This window comes from Bos grunniens, chromosome 14, assembly GCF_055505025.1.
Source record: "Bos grunniens cultivar Pamir isolate PY7600 chromosome 14, Bosgru_T2T1.0, whole genome shotgun sequence".
NCBI classification, from domain to species: Eukaryota; Metazoa; Chordata; class Mammalia; order Artiodactyla; family Bovidae; genus Bos; species Bos grunniens.
In genome coordinates this window covers 82,155,910-82,173,759 of record NC_141178.1, presented here as the reverse complement: position 1 = coordinate 82,173,759, position 17,850 = coordinate 82,155,910, and the positions used below count along the sequence as shown (strand labels likewise).

Genomic DNA, 17,850 nt, shown 5'->3' with positions numbered 1-17,850 from the left:
ATGGAGGGGCCCGCGCTACTGCTTCTGGGGGTGGGGTGGGACGCTAGAGGGCTTGCCCCAGATAAAGAGGAAGCAGCAGGTACTCAGCACTGGCTCTGGGCTGGCCCTGCTGGCACCAGACCAGGGTCCCCCAAACTCTAGGATCTAACGCCTGATGATCTGAGGTGGAGCTCATGTAATAATCACGGAAATAAAGTGCACAATAAATGCAACGCCCCAAACCATTCTCCTCTCTCCCCCAAAATTGTCTTCCACGGGTCCCTGGTGCCAAAACAGCTTGGGACGCAGCTAGACTACCCTGTTGGGGGTTGGGGAGCTGGGTCGGCAGGAAGCACACTCTGCAGGCGGTCGTCCTGGAGGAGGTGTGGTCCCGTTTCCCCTCCTTCCCTCCACCCCCAGCACGGGGCGTGGCCCCGCACCTTCAGCTCCACAGCCGGGCGCTCTGGAGACCCGTCCCCATAAGGCCCTCGGCGGAAAGGCTTTGGTCTGCGCCCCAGCAGGTGCGGATCAAGGCGTGGCGTCCAGGGGCGCGGCTCCTCTCGGCAGTCCCCGTGGGCCGTCCTAGACCTGGGCGCCGACCCTTCTGTCCTCGGCTCTCGAGTCCAGGCCCTGCGTGATCCCTGCGTCGCAGCGGCACTGCCTCTCAGATCCTTGAGATCTGGTTGGGCCTCCAAAGCGAGTCCTCCCACTTCATGTCTAAGTGACCCTGCTCCGCAGATGGGAATACATAGCCTCGGAGAAGCGAGTAAGCCGGCCCCGAGGCCGCTACTTGATGCACGGTACTTCGTGGCTCTCGAGGACCACACATCCCGGCGACCGCAAGCGCGCCTGCCGGGGGCAGGCTTTCTGGCCCAGTCGGCCGCCGTCCCAGGCCGTTTCCGCCGCCCGCGCGGGGCCCTCTGGGACTTGTAGTTCCGAGTCGTACACCGCCCTCGGCGCGTCCGTGGCTCTGCGGCCATTGGCTGGCTTGAGGCGTCGGGGCTGCGCGACGGGCGGGAGCGCCTCGCGGCCCTCGCCGCGCGGAAGGGTCGTCACGTGATATTTGGATCCTGGCTCCGCCCCCTCCCCGCCCCGCCCGCCTAGAGCGCACGGAGCGCGCCCGCGAGCTACCCAGGCCCAGGTGAGGCGGCTGCGCGCGGAGGAGCCGGGCCGGCGGCGGCGGACCGGCGGGGCAAGGCTGAGTCGGCTGGGGGCCGCGTTCCCCGAGGCGGGGCCGACGCCGAAAGGGGCGCGCGGGGCCCGCGGGGGCCGGGGGCGGGGCGCGCGCGGGGCGGGCGGGGCCTCCGGGAGGGGCGGGGCTGCAGTGGGCTGAGGCCTGGGGGCGGGGCCGGGGGCGGGGCGGGTCTCGGGGGCGGAGCGCTTGTCCAGGGGCCCCAGTGCCCACTTGCTGGGCACCGGAATGGTCCTCATCGCCCGCGAGTGGGAGGGAGCCGTCGAGGGAGAGCTCGGCCCCGCGTGCCTCCTCTCCGGGCCTTCCTGCCCTCCCTCCACGTTTGGCTTGAAACGTGCCTCCTGGGCTCCGAGGATGAGGGCTCTCCCGCCTGTCCACCTTCTGTTGACCCCGATCTGTGCTGCCTCAGTGGACTCCCTTCGGGGACCTCCTGTCGGGAGACTCAAGTTTCACTCATGCCCTCTGGGCTCCACGCGCGGCGTCCGCTGTGGCGGCCACTAGCTAGTGAGGCGCAGGCCTGGAATACTGCGGTCACGGCAGAAAGTTCTGAGGGTGAAGCAGTGGGACTAGAGGGGCCTCTGCCATGGCAGCTACGCCCGGCTCTCTCCTCCCCTGCCCTCTTCCTGCCCACGGCTTGGTTCCTGGCTGGATGGCACCTCACCGTCCTTCCAGTGGGTCTCAGCCCGCTTTCCTGACCACCCTTTCCGATCACTACCCTGGTTCAGGTCCCTTCCCTTTTCCTTCCCAGCGCTTCACGTTTTGTGTTTCTCACTTGTTTGCGTCTTTTCGGCTTTATCCTGGGTCCCCCTGAGGCAGGGATTGCTATTGTTCCTCACTGTAGCCCCAGTGTGGACACAGTGTCAGGGTGAGAACCAGGGCAAGCATGTCAGTATTGGCGTGCTTCGGTCTATTACAGTGATATTTCCTAGTGGCTCAGCCTCATACACCGCAGGTCCTCAGTAGAAACCTGGTTCAGCAAATGCTTGCCCAGGAGTGGCTGTGGGAAAGTGGCAGTCCAGGAAGGCTTCCTGGAGGAGGTGGAGCTTCCTGGCCCCCTGCACATTTCTCTCCTCCTCTCTTGGCCTGTTTGCCCTGTCTGTATCCCCGCTGCCTTCCCTGGGTGCTCCTCTGCAGGCCCTGAGGTGGGCATCTAGGCACAGGCACTGCTCTCTGGGGGTTTTGGGTCTTGTGGGCAGACAGGAGTCCTTAAGTCCCCTCCTGTAAGGTGATGGTTGGTCGGGACCTGGTTCCTGCCTTCTGCTCCAGCCACATCTTCCACCACTTGCTTTGTGTGGCCCGCTAGGGCACACGCTCTTACTTCCTGCACATCATGTCTTTTCTCACTGGTATGAGGCTGTCTGTGTCTTCCTCTTAGAATGCCTTCTACTCTGACTGTCCCCTACCTCCCCTGGGTTGGTTCACCCATGTCTGTGCCCATGGCTCACAGCACACAGCACCCTGCTTGTTACTGAGAGTTTTCTTGCTCTCTGACTAGTGTTTGGACTAGTGCTGGGGAGAAGTGAACTGTTGGTTAGACCTGTTTTTTTTTTTTTTAAATGCGCACAGGCATGTCTGTGGTTGCTGGGTTTGTTTTGATTGTATTATTTGCTACAAGAGGAATTTAACCTGGGCGGCTCAGTCCAGCCGTAATTCTTTCTGTTATTTGAATTGTGATTTGTGACATCACTAGTAATGATGGACTTGCTGGGCTGTGAAGGTAGCGGCCTCTGAGATTTGGCTGTTTTCTGCCAGAACACCCAGCACTGCCTGGCTCGTAAGTGTTTGCTGGATCCGTAAATGGAGGAGTGGGCGATGAAAGACTAAAGTGGAGGGAGAATGAGCAGATCAGAGTGGAGGGTCCTGTTCTGCCTCCTCCAGCGATGTTGCCCTGGGTGTTTGATGCTGGTCCTTGCACTTGTCCCTGCTCTCTGCTCTGAATGTCCTTGTCCTGCGTGGGTGCCTTAGGGCAGAGGAGGCAAATACCACTCACAGATTTTCTTGAAGCCAGACATGAGAATCAGAGAAGAAATGTGGATAACATAACTGTGTAGGGCAGTCCCTCATACCACAAATATTAGTGCACACTATCATCTGGGAGACACAGTAGTGAGCCTGACAGATAACATTCCTGTTGCCGTAATAAATAGGACCGTTTTCAGTTCAGTTCAGTCGCTCAGTCATGTCCGACTCTTTGCGACCCCATGAATCGCAGCACGCCAGGCCTCCCTGTCCATCACCAACTCCCGGAGTTCACTCAGACTCACGTCCATCGAGTCAGTGATGCCATCCAGCCATCTCATCCTCTGTCGTCCCCTTCTCCTCCTGCTCCCAATCCCTCCCAGCATCAGAGTCTTTTCCAGTGAGTCAACTCTTCGCATGAGGTGGCCAAAGTACTGGAGTTTCAGCTTTAGCATCATTCCTTCCAAAGAAATCCCAGGGCTGATCTCTTTCAGAATGGACTGGTTGGATGTCCTTGCAGTCCAAGGGATGCTCAAGAGTCTTCTCCAACACCACAGTTCAAAAGCATCAATTCTTCGGCGCTCAGCCTTCTTCACAGTCCAACTCTCAAATCCATACATGACCACAGGAAAAACCATAGCCTTAACTAGACGAACCTTTGTTGGCAGAGTAATGTCTCTGCTTTTGAATATGCTGTCTAGGTTGGTCATAACTTTCCTTCCAACGAGTAAGTGTCTTTTAATTTCATGGCTGCAGTCACCATCTGCAGTGATTTTGGAGCCCCCCAAAATAAAGTCTGACACTGTTTCCACCGTTTCCCCATCTATTTCCCATGAAGTGATGGGACCGGATGCCATGATCTTCGTTTTCTGAATGTTGAGCTTCAAGCCAACTTTTTCACTCTCCACTTTCACTTTCATCAAGAGACTTTTTAGTTCCTCTTCACTTTCTGCCATAAGGGTAGTGTCATCTGCATATCTGAGGTTATTGATATTTCTCCCAGCAATCTTGATTCCAGCTTGTGCTTCTTCCAGTCCAGCGTTTCTTGTGATGTACTCTGCATATAAGTTAAATAAGCAGGGTGACAATATATAGCCTTGACGTACTCCTTTTCCTATTTGGAACCAGTCTGTTGTTCCATGTCCAGTTCGAACTGTTGCTTCTTGACCTGCATACAGATTTCTCAAGAGGCAGATCAGATGGTCTGGTATTCCCATCTCTTTCAGAATTTTCCACAGTTTATTGTGATCCACACAGTCAAAGGCTTTGGCATAGTCAATAAAGCAGAAATAGATGTTCTTATGGAACTCTCTTGCTTTTTCCATGATCCAGCGGATGTTGGCAATTTGATCTCTGGTTCCTCTGCCTTTTCTAAAACCAGCTTGAACATCAGGAAGTTCATGGTTCACATATTGCTGAAGCCTGGCTTGGAGAATTTTGAGCATTACTTTACTAGCGTGTGAGATGAGTGCAGTTGTGCGGTAGTTTGAGCATTCTTTGGCATTGCCTTTCTTTGGGATTGGAATGAAAACTGACCTTTTCCAGTGCTGTGGCCACTGGTGAGTTTTCCAAATTTGCTGGCATATTGAGTGCAGCACTTTCACAGCATCATCTTTCAGGATTTGAAATAGCTCAACTGGAATTCCATCACCTCCACTAGCTTTGTTCGTAGTGATGCTTTCTAAGGCCCACTTGACTTCACATTCCAGGATGTCTGGCTCTAGGTCAGTGATCGCACCATCGTGATTATTTGGGTCGTGAAGATCTTTTTTGTACAGTTCTTCTGTGTATTCTTGCCATCTCTTCTTAATATCTTCTGCTTCTGTTAGGTCCAAACCATTTCTGTCCTTTATCGAGCTCATCTTTGCATGAAATGTTCCCTTGGTATCTCTAATTTTCTTGAAGAGATCTCTAGTCTTTCCCATTCTGTTGTTTTCCTCTATTTCCTTGCATTGATCTCTGAGGAAGGCTTTCTTATCTCTCCTTGCTATTCTTTGGAACTCTGCATTCAGATGCTTATAACTTTCCTTTCCTCCTTTGCTTTTGGCTTCTCTTCTTTTCACAGCTATTTGTAAGGCCTCCCCAGACAGCCATTTTGCTTTTTTTCATTTCTTTTCCATGGGGATGGTCTTGATCCCTGTCTCCTGTACAGTGTCACGAACCTCATTCCATAGTTCATCAGGCACTCTATCTATCAGATCTAGGCCCTTAAATCTATTTCTCACTTCCACTGTATAATCATAAGGGATTTGATTTAGGTCATACCTGAATGGTCTAGTGGTTTTCCCTACTTTCTTCAATTTAAGTCTGAATTTGGCAATAAGGAGTTCATGGTCTGAGCCACAGTCAGCTCCTGGTCTTGTTTTTGCTGACTGTATAGAGCTTCTCCATCTTTGGCTGCAAAGAATATAATCAGTCTGATTTCGGTGTTGACCATCTGGTGATGTCCATGTGTAGAGTCTTCTCTTGTGTTGTTGGAAGAGGATGTTTGTTATGACCAGTGCATTTTCTTGGCAAAACTCAGTTAGTCTTTGCCCTGCTTCCTTCCGTATTCCAAGGCCAAATTTGCCTGTTACTCCAGGTGTTTCTTGACTTCCTACTTTTGCATTCCAGTCCCCTATAATGAAAAGGACATCTTTTTTGGGTGTTAGTTCTAAAAGGTCTTGTAGGTCTTCATAGAACCGTTCAACTTCAGTTTCTTCAGCATTACTGGTTGGGGCATAGACTTGGATTACTGTGATATTGAATGGTTTGCTTTGGAAATGAACAGAGATCGTTCTGTCGTTTTTGAGATTGCATCCAAGTACTGCATTTCGGACTCTCTTGTTGACCATGATGGCTACTCCATTTCTTCTGAGGGATTCCTGCCCGCAGTAGTAGATACAATGGTCATCTGAGTTAATTATGCAGAAAATTAAGTGGCGCGATAGAGAACTGAGCGCTAGTGATAGAAGGTGAGTTGGAAGTGCCGTTGCCGAGGCGCGTGCGCCGGGGCCCTGGGAGGGGCTCTGGGGGTCAGGGAGTGCCCGGGAGGCTGGTGTGGCCGCCCCACTTCTGAGCAGCCCTCTGGCTCCAGAGAGCTGGCTCTGGCCTGCCTGTGCGGCACACTAGTGGGCACACAGGAGAAGCGACCATTGTCAGCCTCTTCATATCATAGCTGTGATGGTCATCACCGCTTATGGAGCTCTGGGGTCTGCCAGGCAGCTGCTGCTGCTGCTAAGTCGCTTCAGTCGTGTCTGACCTGTGCAGCCCCATAGACGGCAGCCCACCAGGCTCCCCCATCCCTCGGATTCTCCAGGCAAGAACACTGGAGTGGGTTGCCATTTCCTTCTCCAATGCTTGCAAGTGAAAAGTGAAAGTGAAGTTGCTCAGTCGTGTCCGACCCTCAGCGACCCCGTGGTCTGCAGCCTACCAGGCTCCTCCGTCCATGGGATTTTCCAGGCAGGAGTACTGGAGTGGGGTGCCATTGCCTTCTCCGAGGCAGCTGCTGGGTTCCTTATATTCCTAAGATCAGGACACTTCCTAGGGCTGGGTAGCTTATCCAGAGTCACAGGCCCGTAAGTGAGTGGCCGGGATTTGATCTCAGCCCGTTGGCTCCCGAGCCTGCTCACCACTCTGCAGCCCTACCCGCCCAGCACTCCTGCTCTCCTGCCTCCCGGACGACGGATGGGAGGGTGCTTACACCCCGGAGGATGCCCTGTCCCTTGGAGGACGTCTGTGGTGATGGTGGTGGTTACCCTGGTAAAGACTTAATCCTGGACTCCCCTCAGTGTTGAACCGATGTTCTCAAGCAGAGCCAGGCAAGGGTCGAGGGCATCAGGAGCCCAGGTCTGGAAGTGTGTTTTCGGCTGGGATCGGGGGGAGGCTGGCCTGGAACTTGGAGTTCTGGTTCCCAGTGCGGCAGATGAAAGGAGGTTAGAGTGAGCCCACCGTTGGCTACGGCTGCTCTCCAGGTCCTGTGGAAAGGTGTCCAGTTGTCTAGTCAAGCATTTTTAGGGCTTTGGTACCAGGCGCTGTGCTCGGGCACCTGTCTGTCCATGTCTGTCCTCTGATGCCCAAGCCAGACCCTGGATGTGGCCTCTAGCGGGGGTGCAGACTGCACCTGCACCTACTTGGAAGCTTGATATTGGGGGTGCGGGGTGGCGGTGGGGGTGGGATGCTGCCTGGGGAGGACAGAGGGCAGGCCCCTCGGGAGATGAGGGGGTGTCAGAGCTCTGCTCAGGAGTCAGCGCCAGCCGGGGGCAGCCCCCCGCCTCCCGCCCAGCCACCTCTGGCTACCCTCCACCGGGATCCATAATCCATTCCTGCCAAGTGTTTGGAAAGGGACTCATTTCACACCAGCAGCCCGGAATCAGTCCCTCCCACGGTAGCCCAGAAGCCTCCACCCGGGCCTGGCTGCCCTCAGCACCGGCTCTCGGTGGCCGTGCTAATGAGGAGCTGGATCCCTGCCCCAGCCTGCCCTCCTCCTGCCAGGGTGCTAATGAGCTCGCGAGGCAGGAAACGGGCCTGGGCTCCAGAGCCAGGGTCCAGAAAGGCTTCACTTGCAGGGCTGATGTCCCAGCTGGTCCCTGCACCCCCAGTCCCCTCTCAGTGTCCTGGCTTTTCTTGCCCAGGGGCCAGTCTGCAGCATCAGGCTGCCTGTTGCACTTGGCCTTTGCAGCTCTGGCAGTGTCTTTTCAGCCTGGATGTCTTTTCAGCCTCTGGTCGACCCGCTGGGCTGACTTCTCGGCTGCCCAGACCTGTCCTTTAGGATCAGCTCTGCTGCCCTGCTGGCTGGAATGGCCGGGCGCCAACCCCACCTGGTCTTAGAGCTGTTGGTCAGAGCAGGGAGGCGGGGAGAGGGGATGTCTGTTTTCCCGAGGCTGCAAAGTGCAGGGCAGGCTGGGAGCAGGACCGTGAGTCCAGCCCCAGAACCTGGACTTTATCCACAGTGTCATCAGTGTGGGGTTGTGGAGAGCTGCTGGACCAGTGGAGGGGACCCCCCGGAACTGGAGGCTTCTAGTTACCCTAGCTGCCTGCTCCTTCTCCCTTCCCACAGAGCAACTCTGGTCTCCTCCATTCTATGTGAACTCTCTGGGGATGATTGTGTTTGAAGAAAGGATCCTGCAGCTGGAAAGCTCTAAAGCTGGCTCTGCCCTTGTTTTACACTGGGAAGGGGGTGGTTGAGGCCTGAGCCGCCTGCTGCTGTGGGGTGCAGCCTTGTCTGGCCTCCTGTCTGGCAGTGTGTGTTGCTGCCCACCTGTGGGAGGGCTTGGAGGCCTGTGGAGGAGGGGCCCCACAGGCAGCATGCGGGCTGGGCTCTGTCTTAAGAGCCAGGATGGCCACCTGGGCAAGAGTGAAGTCAGGCAGGCATGGGTGGGACTGGATGAGCGGAAGTCCTGGCAGTGTCGGGTAGGCCTTGCTGCAGCACCGAGCACCCCCCAGGTGCCAGCAGTGGCAAGCCCTAAGGCGGCTTGTGCCTTGGGAAGGGCGCCCTTCCTCCCTTTGCTTGCCCTTTCCTCCTGGGACTGCCCTGTGCCCAGAAAGAGGGTGAGCCGTGGTGGGGTTCCCCTCCTATGGTCCCCACGTTCCAGGGGGCCGGCGCTCAGGAGCCAGGCCAGGCTGAATGCGTCCTTTGTTTTGTCCACCTGGCGGCCTCGGGCATGGACGCCAGCAGCCCTGTGTCTTTTCTCTTTTCGTTATTAAGCTTTACATTTGGCCACGTTGTGTATTCACGTTGTAGGAACTAATTCCGAGCCTCCTGTATTCCTTTCCCCGGTTTCTCAGGAAGCTGTAGTACAGTCACACCCAGGACACCAGCGAGGGTGCAGTGGGGATACAGGCTGCTTCTGTCATGTGGCGTCACTCTGGTGGCTATGCCCACCTCCCTGCCACCCTCGCCCCCCTGAATTCCTCGGAAGCCCCGGCCTGTCCTCCTTTTTCCTTATGTCATTTCATACAAATGGAATCAGACAGTATGTGGCCCTTGGGGACTGACTCTTTTCATTTGGTGTAATTCCCTGGAGGTTTTTCTTGCTTGTCACACGTATCCGTACTTTGCTGCTTTTTGCCCCTGGGTCTGCCATGCTATGGTGTGAATGGACCACAGTCTAACGGTTTCAGTGCCTTGTGCTTTTTGAAAAGTTTATATAGTTCAAAAGTAGAAACGTATAAGGAAGGGACTTTTCTGGTTGTCCAGTGGCTAAGACTCCACACTCTCAGCGCAGGGTCAGGGGACTTGATCCCACATGCCGCATCTGAGAGTTTGTATGTCACGAATAAAGATTCCCCTGTGCTGCAGCCAGGGCTTCCCAGGTGGCACGGAGGTGAAGATTCCACTTGTCAACGTAGGAGATGCAGGAGATGCGGGTTTTAGCCTTGGTTCGGGAAGATCCCCTGGAGGAGGAAATGGCACCCCACTCCAGTATTCTTGCCCGGAGAATCCCATGGACAGAGGAGCCTGGTGGGCTATAGTCCACAGGGTCACACAGAATAACTGAAAGATCGTGTGTGGCGCGGCGAAGAGGGAGGATCCCGAGAGTCGCAGCTGAAACTTGGTGCCACCGGGTGAGTAACTGCATGAATCCAGAAACGCGCATTAAAGAGACACACGAGGAGGCTTGCAGTAGAGAGGTGAAGGTCTCCCCATCCCAGCGGGCCAGGTCCATGTCTCCACACGTGACCTGCCACTGGTCTCGTACCTGTCCTTCCACATACATAAGAATATGATTACCAACCGAGGAAGAAATCTGTGCCCCCCACCCGGCCCCCCGCCACAAACCAAAACGTCCTGGAGGTCTTCCCCCGTCAGTACAGAGAGCTTTTCTTTTCCTTGTCGACAACTACAGACTGGTTCAAATATGGATATTTCAGAATCAATTTAACACAGTCTTTTGTTGATAGAAATCATGACAGAACGAATGACTGGTTTGTATGTCATCTGACGCGTGTATGTAGGATGTATCCTCCGGGTCGGAAGACTCAGACCTTCCTCGTTAGGACACACTGCCAACTCCCCCCACCAAAGTGGTGCCCCAATCCATACCCCCTCAGGAGTTGTGGGTGCCTGTCCCCCAGCCGCTCCCACGCTGAGTGTGGTCAGGCTTCAGAGGGGGACAGTCTGCCTTGCCTATGTGATGAATGAACGTGGTACGTTTTTATGTATCAGAGAGCCATTTGTATTTTCCGTGTGAGCTTTCTGTTCCTTGACTTTGCTCGTGTTTTGAAAGCGCGTGGTGACTCTGCTTTCCCTGCTGACTGTGGACGTGGGCTCTCTGAGCGTCAGCTGGGTTCAGGGCATTTGCCGCCGCCATTTGTTGTCCTCACTGTTCTGCCACTTTCGTGCCATCAGATCTGCCAGCTTTCACGTGTGGCGCTTGGATTTGGAGGTGTAGTTGATGAAGGCTTCTTTGCTTTAAGGTTAAAAAGAAATCCTGTGTTTTCTTCTCATTCTTGTTGATTTGCTTTTAAAGTTTTTATTCATTTGTATTTTATCGTGGCATATGGTGTGAGAATCAGATCTGACCTTAATTTTTTCCAGATGATTTATCGATAGTCCTGTCCGGGTTATTAAAAAGTCCATTTCTTCCCCTATTGGTTTTAGGGGCTAGGCATGCTCCAAACTGCCATTTGTGTTTAGAGTTTAAAATTATGTATTTATTGGGATAAGAGCACTTTACCAAAGACCTGCATGGCTGCATGGCATAGGAGCGGTGGAGAGGAGATACCCCACGTCCAAGGTCAGGAGCGGTGGAGAGGAGATACCCCATGTCCAAGGTCAGGAGCGGCGGCCGTGAGGAGATACCTCACTTCCAAGGTAAGAGAAACCCAAATAAGACAGTAAGCGCTGAGAGAGGGCATCAGAAGGCAGACAGACTGAAACCACAATCACAGAAAACTAGCCAATCTGATCACACGGACCACAGCCTTGCCTAACTCAGTGAAACTAAGCCATGCTGTGTGGGGCCACCCAAGATGGGAGGGTCATGGTGGAGAGGTCTGACAGAATGTGGTCCACTGGAGAAGGGAATGGCAAACCACTTCAGTATTCTTGCCTTGAGAACCTCATGAACAGTATGAAAATGCAAAATGATAGGATACTGAAAGATGGAACTTCCCGGGTCAGTAGGTGCCCAGTATGCTACTGGAGATCAGTGGGGAAATAACTCCAGAAAGAAGAAGGGATGGAGCTAAAGCAAAAACAACACCCAGTTGTGGATGTGACTGGTGATAGAAGCAAGGTCTGATGCTGTAAAGAGCAATATTGCATAGGAACCTGGAATGTTAGGTCCATGAATCAAGGCAAATTGGAAGTGGTCAAACAGGAGATGGCAAGAGTGAACGTTGACATTTTAGGAAGCAGCAAACCAAAATGGACTGGAATGGGTGAATTTAACTCAGATGACCATTATATCTATTACTCTGGGCAGGAATCCCTTAGAAGAAATGGAGTAGCCATCATAGTCAACAGAGAGTCCAAAATGCAGTACTTGGATGCAATCTCAAAAATGACAGAATGATCTCTGTTCGTTTCCAAGGCAAGCCATTCAATATCACTGTAATCCAAGTCTATGCCTTGACCAGAAATGCTGAAGAAGCTGAAGTTGAACGGTTCTATGAAGGCTTTCAAGACCTTTTAGAACTAACATCCAAAAAAGATGTTCTTTTCATTATAGGGGACTGGAATGCAAAAGTAGGAAGTCAAGAACACCTGGAGTAACAGGCAAATTTGGCCTTGGAGTACAGAATGAAGCAGGGCAAAGGCTAATAGAGTTTTACCAAGAAAATGCACTGGTCATAGCAAACACCCTCTTCTAACAACACAAGAGAAGACTCTACACATGGACATCACCAGATGGTCGACACCGAAATCAGATTGAATGTATTCTTTGCAGCCAAAGATGGAGAAGCTCTATACAGTCAGCAAAAACAAGACCAGGAGCTGACTGTGGCTCAGATCATGAACTCCTTATTGCCAAATTCAGATGTAAATTGAAGAAAGTAGGGAAAACCACTAGATCATTCAGGTATGACCTAAATCAAATCGTTTATGATTATACAGTGGAAGTGAGATAGATTTAAGGGACTAGATCTGATAGAGTGCCTGATGAACTATGGACAGAGGTTCATGACGTTGTACAGGAGACAGGGATCAAGACCATCCTCAAGAAAAAGAAATGCAAAAAAGCAAAATGGCTTTGTGAGGAGGCCTTACAAATAGCTGTGAAAAGAAGAGAAGTGAAAAGCAAAGGAGGAAAGGAAAGATATAAGCATCTGAATGCAGAGTTCCAAAGAATAGCAAGGAGAGATAAGAAAGCCTTCCTCAGAGATCAATGCAAGGAAATAGAGGAAAACAACAGAATGGGAAAGACTAGAGATCTCTTCAAGAAAATTAGAGATACCAAGGGAACATTTCATGCAAAGATGAGCTCGATAAAGGACAGAAATGGTATGGACCTAACAGGAATAGAAGATATTAAGAAGAGGTGGCAAGAATACACAGAAGAACTGTACAAAATAGATCTTCACGACTCAGATAATCACGATGATGTGATCACTGACTTAGAGCCAGACATCCTGGAATGTGAAGTCAAGTGGGCCTTAGAAAGCATCACTACGAACAAAGCTAGTGGAGGTGATGGAATTCCAGTTGAGCTATTCCAAATCCTGAAAGGTGATGCTGAGAAAGTGCTGCACTTAATATGCCAGCAAATTTGGAAAACTCAGCAGTGGCCACAGGACTGGAAAAGATCAGTCTTCATTCCAATCCCAAAGAAAGGCAATGCCAAAGAATGCTCAGACTACCGCATAATTGTACTCATTTCAGAAGCTAGTAAAGTAATGCTCAAAATTCTCCAAGCCAGGCTTCAGCAATACATGAACAATGAACTTCCTGATGTTCAAGCTGGTTTTAGAAAAGGCAGAGGAACCAGAGATCGAATTGCCAACATCCGCTGTATCACGGAAAAAGCAAAAGAGTTCCAGAAAAACGTCTACTTCTGCTTTATTGACTATGCCAAAGCCTTTGACTGTGTGGATCACAATAAACTGTGGAAAATTCTGAAAGAGGTGGGAATACCAGACCACCTGACCTGCCTCTTGAGAAAGCTGTATGCAAGTCAGGAAGCAACAGTTCGAACTGGACATGGAACAACAGACTGGTTCCAAATAGGAAAAGGAGTACGTCAAGACTGTATATTGTCACCCTGCTTATTTAACTTATATGCAGAGTACATCATGAGAAATGGTGGGCTGGATAAAGCAGAAGCTGGAATCAAGATTGCTGGGAGAAATATCAATAACCTCAGATATGCAGATGACACCACCCTTATGGCAGAAAGTGAAGAAGAACTAAAGAGCCTCTTGATTAAAGTGAAAGAGGAGAGTGAAAAAGTTGACTTAAAGTTCAACATTCAGAAAACGAAGATCATGGCATCCGGTCCCATCACTTCATGGGAAATAGATGGGGAAACAGTGAGAACAGTGGCTGACTTTATATTGGGGGGCTCCAAAATCACTGCAGATGGTGACTGCAGCCATGAAATTAAAAGATGCTTACTCGTTGGAAGGAAAGTTAGGACCAACCTAGACAGCATATTCAAAAGCAGAGACATTACTTTGCCAACAAAGGTCCATCTTAGTCAAGGCTATGATTTTTCCGGTAGTCATGTATGGATGTGAGAATTGGAGTATAAAAAAGCTGAGCACCAAAGAATTGATGCTTCTCAACTGTGGTGTTGGAGAAGACTCTTGAGAGTCCCTTGGACTGCAAGGAGATCCAACCTGTCCATCCTAAAGGAAATCAGTCCTGGGTGTTCATTGGAAGGACTGATGTTGAAGCTGAAACTCCAATACTTTGGCCACCTCATGTGAAGAGCTGACTCATTGGAAAAGACCCTGATGCTGGGAAAGATTGAGGGCAGGAGCAGAAGGGGACGCCAGAGGATGAGGTGGTTGGATGGCATCACCGACTCAATGGAGATGAGTTTGGGTGAACTGTGGGAGTTAGTGATGGACCGGGAGGCCTGGCATGCCGCGGTTCATGGGGTCGCAAGGAGTCAGAAACGACTGAGCGACTGAACTGAACTGAACCCTCTTCACAGTTTGACGTGCACAGAACAGTACTGCATGTACAGTACAAGTGCTGTGTGCCTGGTACAGTGCTATATACACAGTACAAGTACTGCATGCACAGTACAAGTGCTGTGTGCCTGGTACAGTACTATATACACAGTACAAGTACTGCATGCACAGTACAAGTGCTGTGTGCCTGGTACAGTACTGTATACACAGTACAAGTACTGCATGCACAGTACAAGTGCTGTGTGCCTGGTACAGTACTATATATACAGTACAAGTACTGCATGCACAGTACAAGTGCCACATCCTGTTGTCCAGGTGCAGCATTGCCAGCCGTGCTCTGGATCTGCATCGTCTTGCTTCCCTGCAGCTTTCTCCCTGGTGCTTAGCAGCTCCCCTCCTCCCGGGCCCCAGCCCCTGCAACCACTGTTCTACTCAGTGGTTCTCTGAACGAGACTATTTTATTTATTTATTTTTTATAAATTTATTCGTTCATTTTCTTCCGCTGTGTCGGACCTTAGTTGTGGCCCCTGGGATCTTCCTTGGATCATCATGGATCTTTTCTGTGTGGCTTGCGGGCTTAGTTGCCCTGTGGCGTGTGGGATCTTAGCTCCCTGACCAGATATTGAACCTGGGTCTCCTCCGTTACAAGGCAGATTCTTAACCACTGGTCCACCAGGCAAGTGCCTGGACTGCTTAGGTGCCTTATATAGGTGGCGTCACGCAGTGTTTGTCCTTCTGTAACGGGCTTATTTCACTTTGCACATGTCCCCAAGGTCCATATGTCATCGCACATGGCAGAATGTGGTTGTTTTTAAAGTCTGAAGCATGTCCACCATGTGGACCTCATCTCCTTCATCTGCAGATGGGACTGAGGTTGTCTCCACGTCTGGGCTGCTGTGAGTGACCCTGCGGTGACCATGGGGGGCATCTGTCCGAGATCCTGATTTTAATTCTTTCAAATAAATGCTCAGAAATGGGATCACTGATTCGTATGTGTTGTGTTAGTTGCTCAGTTGTGTCCGACTCTTTGTGACCCAGTGGACTGTAGCCCACCAGGCTCCTCTGTCCTTGGAATTCTCCAGGCAAGAATAGGGTTGCCATTCCCTTCTCCAGAGGATCCTCCTGGCCCAGGGGATGAACCTGGGGCTCCTGCACTGCAGGCAGATTCCCCGCCAACTGAGTCGCCAGGGAAGCCCTTTGGTTTGGTTGCCAAGTTGTGTCTGACTTTCTGTGACCCCTGTGGAGCATGGGTAGCCCACCATGCTCTCCTCTGTCCATGGGATTTCCCAGGCAAGAATACTGGAGTGAGTTGCCATTTTCTTCTCCAAATGCTCAGAAGTGGGATTGCTGAATCGTATGGTAGTTCTGTTTTTAATTTTTGAGGAAGCTTCATGCTGTTCTCCGTATCAGCTGTGCCATATTGCATCTCTGCTGTCAGTGTACCGGGTTCCAGGTTCTCCACATCCTCGCCAGCACTAACTCTCGCGCGCTCTCTTGTTTTTGATCATGGCTGTTCTGCCAGGGGTGAGGTGACGTCTCACTGTGGTTTTGATCTGCTTTCCCTGATGATTAGTGACACTGAGCATCTTTTCATGCTCCTCTTGGCTACTTGTATGTCTTCTTTAGAAAAATGTCTGTTCAAGTCCTCATCCCACTTTATAATTGGGTGATTTATTAGTTTTCTTTTTTTTAAGCTATTGAGTTGTAGGAGTTCCTTATATGTTTTGGAGATTAACCCCGTATTAGATACACATCATGCTTTACTTATGATAGTCTTAACAACTTTACAGTTTTTGACTTTTCACGATGTGAAAGTGATACGCATTCATGTTTCAAGTTCTGAATTTGATCTTTTCCTCGACCAATGATGCAGGGTGGATGGTGCTCTCTCATGATGCTGGGCAGCGGGCAGCACCCCGTCAGCCCTGAGAGCGCAGGAGTGCACAGCTGGTGCCCTGGCGGTGTTGTGTATTCACTTTCGACAGTGTTCAGCCTGTTACATGAGATGGTCCATCTGTGCTGTGTCTGTGCATAGTTGCTCCGTCCTGTCTGACTCTGTGTGACCCCATGAACTGTTGCCCGCCAGGCTCCTCTGTCCGTGGGATTCTCCAGGCAAGAATACTGGGGTGGGTTTCCATGGCCTCCTCCAGGGGATCTTCCCGACCCAGGGACTGAATCGACGTCTTCTGCATTGCAGGTGATCTTTACCAACTGAGCCATCAGGAAGAGACAGTCCATACTTTAGTATAAAATAGGCTTTGTGCTGGATGGTTTTGCCCACTTGTAGGCTAATGTGATTGTTCTGAGCACGTTTCAGGAAGGCCAAGCTAAGCTGTGACCTATGCTGAGTTCGATGTATTAAATGCATTTTCAATTCATCTTCAATTTACAATGAGTTTATCAGGATGTAACCCCATTGTGTGTTAAGGAAGATCTTCCTGTAAATATCTCCTCCAGTTCTGTGGATGCCTTTTCATGCCAGTGGTTACTTCCTTTTCTTTGCAGCAGCTTTTTTATTTGTTGTAGTCCCACTCAGCTGTTTTTTTTGTTTGTTTGTTTCTGTTACTTGGAGCTTTTGGTGTCATATCCATGAAATCTTTGTCAAAACCAACGTTTTGAACCTTTGTCCCTGTGCTTTCATCTCGGAGTTTCACAGTGTGGGGTCTTCTGTTTAAGTCTCTAATTGACTGAGTTATCGTGCGTTTGTGGTGTACGGTAGGATCCAAGCTCGTTGTCTTCCAGGTTCAGCTTCAGTTTCCTGGCATCGTTCGTTGCCGAGACCGTCCTTTCCCCGTGTGTGTTCCTGGCACCCTCGGCAGGTCCGTCTGCTGTCTGTGTGTGCGTGTGTTCTGGGCTCTCCGTGCTGTCCGGTTGGTCTGCGCGTCTCTCCTGCCAGTGGCGCCCTGTTTCACTGGCTGTTGCTCTGTACTGTGCGCTGAAGTCAGGATGTGCGTCGCGTCCACCGTCACTGCCCTCTCAGGATTGATGACGTTTGCTTACAAGCTGTTGCATTGTCCCTCTGTGCAGTTGTAGTCTCTATTTTAATTAGTAAGGCCTTATGCTGTGTTTCCCTGGTGGCTCAGAGGTTAACGTGTCTGCCTGCAATGCGGGAGACCTGGGTTCGATCCCTGGGTCGGGAAGATCCCCTGGAGAGGGAAACAGCAATCCTCTCCAGTACTCTTGCCTGGAGAATCCCATGGACGGAAGAGCCTGGTGGGCTGCATTCCATGGGGTCGCTAGGAGTCGGGCACGACTGAGCGACTTCACTTTCACTCTTCACTTCCATGCATTGGAGAAGGAAATGGCAACCCACTCCAGTGTTCTTGCCTGGAGAATCCCAGGAACAGGGAAGCCTGGTGGGCTACAGTCCACGGGGTCTCAAAGAGTCAGACACAACTGAGCGATGTCACTTTCATTTTCACTTTATGCTGTGTTTCAGCATCTCAAAGAACTCATTGCTTTTTTGTCATAACTTTTTTTTTTGCCTGTTCTAGGTTATCTTTACATATGAACTTTGAATTAGCTTGCCTGTTCTTTACTCAGTCCCTTCACCAGACACACACATACACATATTTGCAGTCCCTAAAACCTGATTGGCTTTGGATTGGATTGTGTTAAATGTACAAATTAGGGACAGTGACATCTTTATGACATTGAGT

The 17,850-nt window shown here is 51.1% G+C and overlaps 1 protein-coding gene across 19 annotated transcripts in view; it reads left to right on the top strand.

Moving 5' to 3' along the window:
• The first annotated feature begins 921 nt into the window (after nucleotides 1-921).
• TSNARE1 (t-SNARE domain containing 1) overlaps nucleotides 922-17,850 on the top strand; it is a 117,062-nt gene continuing 100,133 nt past the window's right edge. For all 19 annotated transcript variants that reach the window (XR_015140388.1, XR_015140387.1, XR_015140385.1 and 16 more), the window contains exon 1: nucleotides 922-1,120. The gene's annotated coding sequence lies outside the window, so the exon portion shown is untranslated. The remainder of the gene's footprint in view (nucleotides 1,121-17,850) is intronic.